Here is a 12843-nt window from a genome sequence, read left to right as displayed (position 1 = left end):
TGCAGATGGGAGCCAAAAATATTTAGGCGCTCACAAGAAAATGTTGGTGATGGAAATTTAGTGGAAAGATGAAGCCGCGATGGAAAACTCTTTGTTTTAATGATTGCTACCCCAACTCGCTAATTATATCCGTGACACACTCTCCTCTGTATTGCGATAGTACATAATGACCTGTCATCCGCTGAACATTTTTCCAATGTCATTTGTTAGTGCTTTCTGGTAAAGATCCCACAGCATACCGCAATACTCCAGGAAATGGTAAACAAAGTGTGAGTCGGTTGCACTTTCTGCCAATAATACTCTTATGTAGTTCGCCTTCCCCACAACATTATCTATGAAATGAATCCAGCATAAGTTGTTCGTATCTCTAATCCCAAGGATATTTAGTTGAATAAATAATATTTAAATTTGTGAGCTATATTGTGTAACTGTAATTTATAGTACTCATATGGAGGACTCACTCTCATTGTTCAGGATCAGTGGCACTTTCAACGCAATTAAGGTATCTTGTCTAAATTATTCAGTAATTAATTGTAATCTACTAATGATTTTAATTACTGATAAACGACATTATCAGTTACAGACAGTCGAAGAGACCCACGCAGATTGTCTCTAAAATAGTTTATATGGATTAAGAACAGCAGGCCATTAATGCCTTGTAGGGGAACCACTTATATAAAACTGGATGAGTTCCTGCCAATTGGTACGAACCGTAACCTTTGGCCTGCGTTGCTAATAATATTTATTCAAATTTTAAACCGTGTATGGCATCGACATGGATACTCTGGGGTTTCACAACAGTGAAGCTTCTGTCTCTAACAAGCAAGAGTCCTAGGATTGGTCCCAGCAACTACTTAAATTGTATTTTTCAAATGTATTTAAATTTCATGATTAATAGTTTAACAGTGCGACGAATAAAATAAAATTAGGAAAAACTGTAAGTGATGGAATCGAAGCCAGGTCCATAAACTGCCACACTACGTGTAAAACGAGTCCTCTTATCGCGAGCAGTTGCCTTAGGATTTTTTTTAATTATCAGGATGACTTAGTTCTATTATGAAACTTTGGAAGACCATAGTCAGATTATCATTTAACAGAAGCTGTGAATTTGAGAAACAGTAAGTATGATAACAAAATAATAATTAACAACTCGAGAATATACTCGACAGAACACTGCCCAGTTCTCACGCTGTGTATCAACGATACCTTTTCATATAGTTATTTTCATGTTTTTAAAAAAAATATTTTTTAGTTTTTTATAGAATATAAAAGCAGAAAGACAACTAAATCAGAATACAGTGTAAATCACAAACTAAGCGATACACAGAGAGAAAAGTTCCAATTTCATTGCAAGGATTATACACTCTCATGTGTATACATAATTCATCTATACACATTATACAATAGATCTGGAGCGATAATGACGCAAAACACAAAACAAAGTGAACAGGAGAAGTAGGAGAGAACAAGCAGGTGAAAAACAGGTAGGAAAACATTTTTTATCAGGAAAATGAAATTAATCAACAGCTGGTCGATGAGAAATAAGATTGAAAACGTTGACGTAGAGGTATGGATGTGGAAGCAGTCGCATGAATGTCCTATAAGCCGTGATCATGTACTGCCTGAGGGCAATGTGACCTTCCACATCGCCTTCTACGACATAAAGAACGAAAAATCGCGGCAACCACCCACATTACAGTACGGGTTTTCGACCGTGGAAAGAAGGAAGAATGTGGCCACAATACGACGTCAGTAATGTTCGCCGTCCCAGAAGATCGAGTAAGGATGGCTTGTTGTGTCCTAATCCTAGACCAGTTTGCCATATGACCTCCCAACTAGAACGATGTCGTATACTATCTCTAGACGTACAACGATTACATACATCCGTGTCGCTAAGACCAATACGTAAAAGTGGCTCGTTCGCTAGAATCAAGTTAATTACTACCTTATACTACGAAGACGCTACGCGCATCGGCAAAACAAGGAGAGTGAGATTCCATCAAACTGTCGTCCATGTTGTTCGCGGCGATCCTCTTTCAACGAGATTTGGGAAGAAACTCCTTCCCAACGAATCTGAGGGAATTTCATCATGAGGATGGATCTCCACAAAATGTTTGCATCTAATTAGCTCACCGCAAGATAGAAGCCATGAATGCGTGTTAACTTGTAATTTATACGACCAACATCAATAGGGGGGTCACGACAAGCAGGACGGACACAGAGATATAAATGGGAGGTAACTGTGTGAGTTCCTTGGGTCATCGTCAAAACAGAACGTCACACATATAGCATCTGCGTCTCCCTTCGTATATCAGCCATGCCCGACAACCCAGAGGAACGAGGTTTCGAGACCACCTCATACCGTAAGCGAAAGATATGTCGTTTCCGTAATAAACGACTACGCAACTGTTGTAGTTTCTTCGCCATCATCGAGAGAAGCTGATAAACTTATAAATAATAACTTACAGCTATCAGTCGTCCTTTTTAAATTTTATTGGTAGATCTAGATTTAAGCTACAAACCAGCCATTCATAATGCACTTTCATTTTTGATCAATGCATGTAATGCCTGTTGCTCGGGCTTCGTTCACAGTTCATTTTCACGAGAAAATTAATTAATCAGGAAGCACTGAGTTTGAAGTTAATTCGAAATACTAAATTTTGAAAGCTAAATTGCATGAAGTTGTTGGTTAAATAAACGACTGGTCGTAGCTGAAACTCTGTTACGTATAAAAAATGATTTTTAGTACTCTCGGCGCAACTCAATGCAAAATTTGGAAAAAGGCAATTAATTTACTTTTAATTATTGAAAGATTGAACTGAATTTGCTTTAAGCAAATGAGCAACTAGTTTTAGTTTTAACATAAGAACAATGAGGTACGTACCACGCCGAATTCACTCGCTAAGCTGAATACAGGATAAATGAAATTGCACGCTCTTAATCTTTGCTGTGTCTTTAGTTATTAATCTTGACCGTGAAATTTTAGGTTACTTTAAGTGAGTGAAGTTAATTCTCAAAACTGCAAATCCGTTAAGGCTCTTTTATGCAATACAAGAACGAACAGTTACTAAAGCAGCAAAATTCAGATTGAAACTGGTTATTAGCAAATAAACAAAACTGACAGTAAATAGTAAATCAATTTTTGGAAAGGGACCCTGCTTGGTAATAATACCTGAGGACAATGACAGCACAGGTGTCCTACAAGATATAACTATTGCATGTTATAATTCAAGAAGGTTAGTCAAAGTCTGTGAAAGAAATACCACTGGGTAATGCCTGTACAATATTAGTTGCACTCTGTCAGTTAACAGTAGTGTGCGTACTATGAAGAATGTAGCCGACGACAGTGCTGAGCTGCTGCTGGTTGAAAACCACGAGCTGTGTCAAGAGCCACAGATTGTTATGGGACAGGCAACAGTTAGAACTGCTGCTTCCTCCGCCTGTTCTCTCCTGCTCTGCTCTCAATACTCACGACTTAAGAAGTAGGTTTGCCCATGCTGATGCGATCATTAGCTGCACACCGCGTCTGCGGCAGCGCTCAACAAACACTTCGTACTATTTCGTGACTCAGGTTGCTCTCATTCCTCTCACTCGCAGCGTGACAGACACTCTCCATATGCAAAGATAAGTAACGGCACAGCTACCGCCATTTCATCATTGCTATTGGTACTTTTAATTAAAGTTCACTTGGCTGTTACCCAGCAGTCTACTTTATAATTACAATCAATTATACACATTCACAAATAAATACACTATTATATCCATTAAATGTTAAATACAGTTATGTAATAAATCTTACAGAGTCAGAATTAGAGGTACAGTACAATTTGTCAACGGCTATTAAACGACCAAAAATTTTAGATGGCGCTGAAGGTATTTTATCAGCACTTTCGGTGTTAGAATCTCCAGTTGAGCGTCACCATTTTGAATGGAGAATGATCAGTGATGATAGCGAGACACGTATGCCAGTCCTCTGCAGCAGCCCAGGGAACAACCGCGTCTTCAAATCGATTACAGCCCTCAGTCGCAGTATCTCCGCAGGACTGCGGAGTAGTATCATCACGTCAAGTGCATATGCACAACAAGCATAGTCTCTCCAGAAAGAGGCCAACCCTTCAACTGGGACGCCTGCATCCTAAGTAGGGTGCTCCAGAGACAACGCAATGCCATTGACAGGGGGCTTCCTTGAGGCACTCCCCGGCGGAATTTTATCGGGGGCGTCAGTTAGACACCGAAGCTGGAATACCCGTAAACAAATTTGAGAGTACTCGCTGTGTATCAATAGAGAAGTCAACAGTCTCCAGAATCCTTTCACGACAGTAAATCTCCAAAATTCCTTCATGCTGCGCACTTCCACAGTACGCTCCATGCAATTTCAAGCGTAAATACGGACTTCGTGCTATAAGCAACGTAATGCTCGTAGTGCGGGATGGGAAGACTCACATTAGACGATGCGTAGTCGAAAACAGACAGTGGCGTCCCATACATGAACTGAGTGCGGCTGACCATTTCAGCACCCGGCATGGTTTCTAATTATCATGGAGACAGCGCTACGAAACGTGTTTTCGTCTATTTTATTTGCATACCACCATGCATTTGAAGACAAAAGACGTAATTCTAGTGCAATTTCCGGCTAGCACTCGAACGGAAATGGTATAATTTTAATAAAGTATTTACTGTGTACTGCAGAGCATTACAACATGATAACCGACCACCACTGTGAAACTTCAATGTATTTCTTATAACCTTCTGAATGGCCATGTCATCAGGAGACGTATGGTAACTTCCATCTGGGAACTTGTTCTTTTGCTTGCTGCTATGAGGACATGTTGACCTGTTTAATAGAGGCGCTTTGTCATCTGTTAATGAAATGGGTGTATTGAAGCGACTTTATTCTGGCTTATGATGAAATGATGGCCAGCTGCTTGCTTTTACTGCCTTTATGTGATTGTCCATCACGTGCCTTATCAGATTGTGGAACAATAGACTGCCTTCTGTGAGATAATTTGCAGTGGTGTTTGACGTGGAAAATGTTAGATCTTCGTCCGAGTTCACAATTTCGTTGATACTCGTGGTAACCAATATATATATATATATATATATATATATATATATATATATATATATATATATATATATGCAGGCATCAAGAGCTTCCTGGTTGTTTATCTCGTTGTCGCCACTAGTTCATCAAATGATAATTTCGGATGTTAAAGTTAAGATACGATTTCTTTGATCATTATTTATGGATTGTCATGTAATGACATGTGGTCCATTGAGTGGGATTTGTATACGAAAGGTGGGATTTTGTTATCAGGTTGTGACCAGTACATTGAATTTGCTTATAATATGCGACACATAGGAACATATTTTTCGCTCCTCTAATATTTATTAAAGTTATCTTATTACATATTCCATATCGCTACTTGTGTATACTTAAGAACTACGTTGTCGAATGCACTGCAGTTGCCTAAACTACAGTTAAAGCCGTGAGGACTAACAGCCTGCAGAAGCATGGTGTTTTCATTGTACGTGAAATTTACAGCTGTGCAGATTTGAGCAGCTGTGGAACTTCAAGACACATACTTGCAGAGACGAAACTATCAAACTAGCTCTTTTTTTTTCATTTACCAGCTCTTTCAGGATGTGGAGTGTCAATGCATTTGCATTTCTCGAATTACACCTGTAATGTGCAATTCATACATAAATAAAGTGACCAGTGATACTGATAGTTCTGCCCCTAGAGTTAAAGAGTGAAACTGCTTGATTTAATTTGGGTTACCTGTACAATATTTCTACATTTATTGATAACATGAATAAATAGCGTAACATGGATACGGGTTTCACTTGACCATACCAACAAATTACAACTACGAATACTGAAACAAAAATAAGTTATTAATAACGACTCAGGTGAAATAAAATGTGAATTAATTTAGCACCATAACTAAGACGACATCGGAACAACCAAGTGCAGCCACCAGATTCATAAAAGAAATGCCTCCAAATTACGGAAAAGCTGCAGGAACTAATTATTAATGGAGCACTTAAAATGAAAAAAATTAACGCATTTACATCATACTTAAAACAACATCAGTCCAACGCAGCGAGCTGGTGCAAGGAAATTTCAAAAGTATTTTGAGTTTAGAAAGTCGAATATTTACCATTAATACATTAACAATTAACAACATTAGCTTCCGTTCTGAAGAACCACGGTGTTTGCCGTTTGACAATTGTCATAATCACGCATCTTGGTTCACGAAACTTGTCCTAAATTCGCACATACGAGGCACAAGAAAGTGTTACAGACATTAAACAGAAAGGATTCAGTAGAACAAACAGAAAGCAAACAGGTTTTATACTATATATAACACAAGCTACTTATCGTACAAACGACCGATTTATCGGCATTATTTATGATAAGATTTAAAAATATCTATCAAACCAACTGTCTAACTAATAACATGCAATTAGTACAAAATCTGAGTCCTACGTCATGCCATCAGTTATCAACACGGTCTAGTGAGGCACTGTCTGTTGGCAGTTATTAAACAATGCCTGTTTTAGAAAACACCAAATTACAATACCTGTTAAGTACGTAATATTGTTTAGCACAGCAGGTTACACTATGTGACCGAAAGTATCTGGAATCCTGGCTTAAAATGACTTACAAGGTCGTGGCGCCCTCCTTCGGTAATGCTGGAATTCAACAGGCCCACCCTTAGCCTCGATGGCAGCTTCCACTCTCGCAGGCATACGTTCAGTCAGACCCTGGGAGGTTTCTTGACGAATGGCAGCCCATTCTACACGGAGTGCTGCACTGGGGAGTGGTGTCGAAGTCGGTCGGTGAGACCTGGCACGAAGTCAGCGTTCAAAATCATCTGAAAGGTGTTCTATAGGATTCAGGTCTGGACTTTGTGCAGGCCAGTCCATTACAGGGACGTTACTGTCGTGTTACCTCTCCGCCAAAGGCCGTGCATTATGAACAAGGTGCTAGATCGTGTTGAAAGATGCAATCGCCATCTCCGAAATGCTCTTCAACATTGGGAAGCAAGAAGGTGCTTAAAACATCAATGTTGGCCTGTGCTGTGATAGTGCCACGTAAAACAACAAGGGGTGCAAGTCCCCTCAATCAAAAATTTGACCACACCATAATACTACCGCCTCGGAATTTTACTGTTGGCACTACACGCGCTGGCAGACGACGTTCAATGGGAATTCGCCATAGCCATACCCTGTCATCGGATAGCCACATCGTGTACCGTGATTCGTCAGGCCGCACGACGTTTTTCCACTGTTCATTCGTCCAAACCTTACGCTCCTTAGACCAAACAAGGAGTCGTTTGCCATCTACCGGGGTGATGTATGGCTTATGAGCAGCCGCTCGACCATGAAATCCAAGTTATCCCACCTCCCAAATAACTGTCACAGTACTTGCAGTGAATCCTGATGCAGTTTGGAAGTCCTGTGTGATGGTGTGGATAGGTGTCTGCCTGTTACACATTACGAGCCTCTTCAACAGTCGGCAGTCTCTGCCAGTAAACAGACGAGGTCGGCCTGTGCGCTGTTGTGCTGTACGTGTCCCTTCCCATTCCACTTCACTATCACATCGGAAATAGTGGACATAGGGATGTTTAGGAGTGCGGAAATCTAGCGTACAGACGTATGACACAAGTGACACCCTATCACCTGACCACGTTGAATGTCCGAAAGTTCTGCGGAGAGCCCCATTTTGCTCTCTCACGATGTCTAATGACTACTGAGGATGCTGATACGGAAGACGTGGCAGTAGGTGGCAGCACAATGCACCTAATATGAAAAATGTATGATTTTGGGGGTTCCCGGATACTTTTCATCACAAAGTGTGTATGCACATCATGGACGTAGCTTAACTCCGCATGTCTGACATGTGAGGAACACGGACACACTACAACCAACCTCCATAACCCACAGTTCAGCAGGCCCACAATAACTACCGTGCGTGCGAGCGATTTCACGCAAAAATACACATTCTCGACTTACTTCCAAGCTCCTTCTGGCTGCCCATTGCCACAGTTAACAGTCGTGGTTATGTTCACAGACCTCTCTCTCTGTTCTCAGAGCTATCAGATAAACACTTTCTTCGCCAGAAAGCAACGGGGCAGACCACAGGAAGTCGTGCAAACCTAGGAAACTAATGCAAAATAGTGTCACACATGGCGCAGTAGCCGCACAAAATCTAGTGTAAGGATTATGGTTTCAGTTTTGTCTCGATTTAACTCTTGTTAAACCACATCCATTATGATTTTGAGCTATGTGAACGTTTTTGCAGCTAGAAAAGATAAAAACAAATTTACTCACATGTGTTTTTTCATGTATGGATCCGGTTCTATACAAGGGAATGTTAAAGACCGTGATCACAGCCACTTATAAAGTAGTGCAGGGCTTTCATTGTAATTAAAAAGAGTCTTGATGGTCTCTCGATTGGCAAAATATTCCGTTTAGTACTCTATTTGTTCTCCGAAAGGTAGTTGCCCATGGGCAGAAGACCATAACATGACGAGTGAATATCCTACGAAAGAGTATGTTTCCACAAATCGAAACTTGTGTTAATATCATTAATCTAACTTTGCATAAACATTAGCGCTTATGTTACCTATTTACACTTTCTTATTCAAAATGCGGCTTTTTGGTTTACTTTGTCAATCTGTTGACGAATTTTGACACCTTGTGTTTTCAGCTCATGGTTAAAGCTACTAAGACTCCTCATCCGTATCTTGAGTTGATTATCGATGCTACTTACTTGTGCCGTAATTTGGTTCTCATGATCAACTATTGGTTACTTTGCGCTTATCTCTGTGTTTTAAATAATGTGGACAAAAGTTTTAACAGGTCGTTCATTCTCCATAGTTTTTCACTATCCTGCCCTAACACTTTCTGATAATCCAATTCTACGGCACATGTCTCTATTGTTTCTTCATTAGCGACAGACTTAACATTTCAATCTATTCATTTGTCTTCTACCAATTAAGTTTCCCACTTTGTCTCCTCTGTACCTTTGTTAAATTTATTTCTGACATTCTCAACATCTCGACCTGATTATTCATACGCCCGTGATATTTTATAAAAGCTTACTACCATATGATGCTGTCATGTGTGTGTTCATTTCGATAACCATTTACGTGTCAACAGCTGCTTTAGAATATATTCGACATTTTGATTACAGCAATTGAAATCAAGTAAAAGTGCTTGCAATGAACAAATTGGCAATCATTGTCGGGCCAAGAAACGGGAAGACTAAACTTATGGTAAGCTTTACTCTGTAGGTAAAGTCTTCGTATCACAGCTAGAAGTACCAGCCGGTTCCCCAAATGAATTTATTTCATTGTCTCCCCCAGTAATAACGTATCTCTTTGACAACGCAAGGAAGTAAAATACTACTTTTTAAATGACTTCCTTCGGTCTTAAACCAATTGCAGAAAACAGTTACATGCCATAGATTCAGATTCAAGGGCAAGTGTACCATGCAATAGGAAGTTTACGACTGGACCCAAATGAAAACCACCAATTTCTACGCAACTACTTTGTTTCAGAAGTTGATCACTTCCATCAAATATTGTCCCTAAAGTAACAAGAGTGCAATAGAAACCTTGACAAATGTCTTGCAAGAAAATAATAATTTAAGTAGAAGTTTCACATACAACACGGAAAATATGCCATTGTCCTGAGAAACTGATTTTAAATCTGTTATTTATTTTAAAATACTATCTACAAAACAGCGTGAAGTCACTATAACGTTGCAATTGTAAACATAGTTGCTTTTGGTAGGTGAAGGTAAATTATTATTGTAAGCTGTCGAGATAATAAAATGACACGTGTATCATTGTTCATAGGATCCCTTACAATATCCTCTTATGTTTCCTAGAGGGAGAACGGTGGGTATTATTTTCAATTCGACAGTCGTGTTCTAACAATCACCAAAGTACAACCGTACTCCCTGTAGGTTATTGCTTACACGTCTATGATCAGAATATCTGCTGTGGACTATCTGCATTGTCTTAAACCTATTTTTCATTAGTGTTGTGTTGACGGAAACCCTATAATGATTACAAAAAGATTAAATAACATTCGACACAGTGAAGTACAGTTGCTTGTTGATGAATATAGGCATCTGAGAGATACAGTTAATAAAGGTGCCAAAAACGAAACCGCTAATATTGGCCAATGTATTATACTACCACCTTCTTTCACTCCCTCACTAAGAGATTTTCACGGAGAAACAAAACGTTATGTGACTTAAAATTTTAAATAGCACTCGGACTGGCATAAATTAAAAATTAATTATTTCAAGGGTAAAAATCGTCAGAGAGGCATGATATCATATTTGCAGTTTTTCACATAAAACTGAATAACTTTAAAGACCAAATAACTAAATGGAAAATATATGGTAAATCAGTTGCTATGCACAAAGTCTAGAATGGCACAAAATGAGTATTACCACACTCTCATTAACTAATACGGCTGACAAAGAAGTTCAGCCAGAAGAAATCGATCTCTCAGAGTGCAGTGCATTACGCCTTCTGGGAAACGATTATCATTGGAATGATATTCTAGTAGATGTGGCAATTTCACTGAATCCATCAAAATTGTGAAATTTGTTCACTATCATTTTAGTCTTTAGTCATCCATCTCAACCAGCTACGTTATTGAAGTCGTTTAAAACATATTTCTGTGATGACATCATCCATGATGCTGCATATCCCAATAATTATGACAAAATTAATTACTCGCAAGATATTTTCAATATAGCTCCTATCGAAACTGAAAGTGAGGTTATACACCTTGGTGAAAGGTATTTACTTGTTATTCGAATACCAACCCCAACCAAACGCCAGTACACGAAGACGAACCTACTAAAAAAATGTTCAGAAATTCGTATAATGTTAACAAGCTTTGAGAATACATCAGCATCAAACCTTCCGAAATCAGTATATACCAGAGTATAATTTTATCAAACACAAAGTACACAGTCAACAAAAAATACTGTTTTAGATGCTCCTGGAGATACATGTAAAACTTAATTGTTTAATCTACTTCTGACATATGTTTAACCGATAAACTGTTTAGTTGTCGGTGTAGAATCTTCGCACGTTGCAGCCAAACTTCTAATTGATGGAAAAAGCGCTCATTACACCTTTGAAATTACTCTTAAATATAGCCTGTGCCCATGACACAGATGTTATATTCCAAAAATAGTTCTCTCGGTATACTTCTTTAAAAGTTCTGAACTAATAATTGGACATGAATGCAAAATTATATATCTAGCTGTGTTTCGACCAAATGGTACCGTCTATATCAGTGTTGATTATGGAAAGAAGATCATCTACCTCAAGGAAATATACACTATATGATGAAAAGTATACGAACACCCCCAAAACATACGTTTTTCATATTAGGTGCATTGTGCTGTCGCCTGCCAGGTACTCCGTGTCAGCGACCTCAGTAGTCATTAGACATTGTGAGAGAGCAGAATGGGGCGCTCCGCGGAACTCACGACTTCCAACGTGGTCAGGTGATTTGGTGTCACTTGTGTTATACGTCTGTACGTGAGATTTCCACACTCCTAAACATTCCTTGGCGCACTGTTTCCGATGTGATAGTGAAATGGAAACATGTAGGGACTCGTACAGCACAAAAGCGTGCAGGACGACCTCGTCTGTTGATTGACGTAGACCACCGACAGTTGTAGAGAGTCGGAATGTGTGATGGGCAGTAATCTATCCAGACCATCAGACAGGAATTCTAAACTGCATCAGGATCCACTGAAAGTACTATGACAGTTAGGCGGGAGGTGAGAAAACATGGATTGCACAGTGGAGGGGCTGCTCATTAGCCTCACATCACGCCAGTAAATGTCAAACGACTCCACGCTTGGTCTAAGAATCGTATGGTTTGGATGAATGAACAGTGGAAAAACGTTGTGCGGACTGACGAATCACGGTACACGATGTGGCTATCCGATGACAGGGTATGGGTATGGCGAATTCCCGTTGAACGTCGTGTGTCAGCGTGTGTAGTGCCAACAGTAAAATTCCGAGGCGGTAGTGTTTTTGATTGAGGGGGCTTGTACCCCTTGTTGTTTTGCGTGGTGCTATCACAGCACAGGCCTACATTGATGTTTTAAGCACCTTCTTGCTTCCCACTGCTGAAGAGCAATTCTGGGATGGCGATTGCATCTTTCAACACTATCGAGCACCTGTTCATAATGCACTGGCTGTGGTGGAGTGGTTACACGAAAATAACATCTCTGTAATGGACTGGCTTCCACAGAGTCTTGACCTGAATCCTATAGAACACCTTTGGGATGTTTTTGTAACGCTGACTTCGTGCCAGGTCTCACCGACCGATATTGATATCTCTCCCCAGTGAAGCACTCCGTGAAGAATGGGCTGCCGTTCCCCAAGAAAGCTTCCGGCACCTGATTGAACGTACGCCAGCTAGACTGGAAATTTTCATCAAGGCTAAGGGTGAGCCAACACCATTTTGAATTCCAGCTTTATCGATAGAGGGCGCCACGAACTTGTAAGTCATGTTCAGCCAAGTGTTCGGATACTTTTGATCACACAGTGTATGATACTGAGTCTCCGAATATGTTCAAGAAATCTGCTGCAAAACGTTGTTAAGGAAATTGGTCTCTAATTATGCGAGTCCATTCTTTTGCATTTGTTATATACAAGAATCACATGTACTTTCTTCTAGTCACTTGGAACTTTGTGCTGGGCAAGAGATTCACGAGGAATACCAGCTACATACACGGCCAACGTCACTGAGAAATCTTTATAAAATTGAACTCGGATTCCATCT

The sequence above is a fragment of the Schistocerca piceifrons genome, chromosome 4, assembly GCF_021461385.2.
Source record: "Schistocerca piceifrons isolate TAMUIC-IGC-003096 chromosome 4, iqSchPice1.1, whole genome shotgun sequence".
NCBI lineage: Eukaryota > Metazoa > Arthropoda > Insecta > Orthoptera > Acrididae > Schistocerca > Schistocerca piceifrons.
The sequence above is the reverse complement of the archived record's forward strand: the minus strand, read 5'-3'. Positions refer to the sequence as shown.